Source organism: Gavialis gangeticus, unplaced genomic scaffold (genome assembly GCF_001723915.1).
Source record: "Gavialis gangeticus isolate Ggan-Ray unplaced genomic scaffold, GavGan_comp1, whole genome shotgun sequence".
In the NCBI taxonomy this organism is placed as follows: domain Eukaryota; kingdom Metazoa; phylum Chordata; order Crocodylia; family Gavialidae; genus Gavialis; species Gavialis gangeticus.
The window spans coordinates 100,170,727-100,172,270 of NW_017729033.1; the positions used below are offsets into that span (position 1 = coordinate 100,170,727).

Genomic DNA, 1,544 nt, shown 5'->3' on the forward strand with positions numbered 1-1,544 from the left:
AAGGGTAACCCTTCCCCGCTTGCCCCCCCAGGGGAAGGCAGCCCAGGCGGCCCCCAGGAAGGGGGGGGGGGGGGAAAACGACAAGGTGCAGTGAGTGGTGATCTTGGGTGCTGAGGTGGAAGGAGAGGGCAAGTGAGGTATTTACACTAAGGCAGGGGTCAGCAACCCCTGGCACGCGTGCTGAGCATGGCATGCAAGGCCATTCTGCTAGGCACACCACCGCCAGCCTGGGCTCTAAGCAGCTACAGAGCCCAGGCTGCTCCCAGCTGCAAGGAAACTTCCCTGCTGCAAGGAAACTCCGTGAGTCAGCTGCAGCCAGGAGGCTGCAAACAGCTGCTCTGGGCTTTGGCATGCTGGCACTCCAGCACCTTCCAAGGTAGACATCGTGGGGTTTTTTGCCACTCTGGCCAAAAAGCGTTGCCTACCCCTGCACTAAAGTATAGCCTAGAGTGGACGCACCTTAATGTAACATGAGCCGAGTAGCACTGATCAGAAATAATCCTGCTCTGGAACGGCATCACTTTGAGCCCCCGAGCACAATGGTGATCCTGCTTTTTGCCTGGAAGAGGCCAGATGGACAACACTTGTTCCATCCACAAGCCAGAACCAGCTGATGGTCCCGATCCAGCACCCAGGGCAGGCACGGCAGGGCCCCATCTGGCTATGCAGAAGGGACCAGAGAGCAGCCTGGTCCCAGTCCAGCTACAAAAGGTGGCTTATCCCAGCACAGCCCTGCACAGGTGTGGGGGAGAATGGGAGGGGGCATGACCCAGCCCTGATCCAGCCAGGAGAGAAAGCTGGCATGGCTCAGCCCCAGCCTGGCCTGTTGGACAGAGGGGAAAGGTGGCTCATGCAGGGTTTAGGAACCAGGCATTGAGGGAGGGTGACCTGATCCCTGGAGAGCCTCATGAGGCAGATGAGAGCTGGAGCTTGAGCACCCCTGGCCTAGTGAGCACATAAAACTAGCTCCGGAGTTGAATGCGCAGACAACCCAGGGGCAAGGAGCTCCAGGAGCCCCGAACTGTTACTGGCCCTCTGCCACAATGTTCATCCAGGTGGGTAAAAGCTGATGCCAGCTCATGCCTTTAGCAAGCAGGAAGTCCCCAAGGCAGGCAGTGTCTCCAATCCTGCCCAGTGCCAAGCCACCTGCCCCACGCCTGAGGGCACCCAGCTGCCCCCTGCCCGTGTCAGAGGGTACCCAGCTTGCAAAGCAGCTGGATGCCTGACAGACCGCCCTGGGCTTGCAGAGAGAAGTAGCCGGGCCAGGGAAGCAGCCCAAGCTCTGCCCCATCCCCTTGCACCCTACTCCCCCCCCACAAAGACATGTGCACACAGGAACACACATGCATACCCCTGTGTACAAACACACCCCGTGTCCACACACACCCTGGCCACACGCACTAGTACACCCAGGAGGCAAGGGTGCCTCCGCGGGGGGCTCTTACCTCGCAGGCGCCGCAGCAGGCGCTTGGCCCAGGCGCGACGGGTGGGGCCGGGCCCGGGGGCCGGGGGCAGCCCGGGGGAGTCGGGGCCGCGCTGCTGCC

At 61.5% G+C, this 1,544-nt stretch overlaps 1 protein-coding gene across 1 annotated transcript in view; it reads right to left on the reverse strand.

Moving 5' to 3' along the window:
* The window catches only part of PKD2 (polycystin 2, transient receptor potential cation channel), a 57,851-nt gene extending 56,313 nt beyond the window's left edge, over positions 1 to 1,538 (reverse strand). Inside the window, exon 1 of the mRNA XM_019526472.1 lies at positions 1,446 to 1,538. The gene's annotated coding sequence lies outside the window, so the exon portion shown is untranslated. The remainder of the gene's footprint in view (positions 1 to 1,445) is intronic.
* Positions 1,539 to 1,544: the final 6 nt, after the last annotated feature.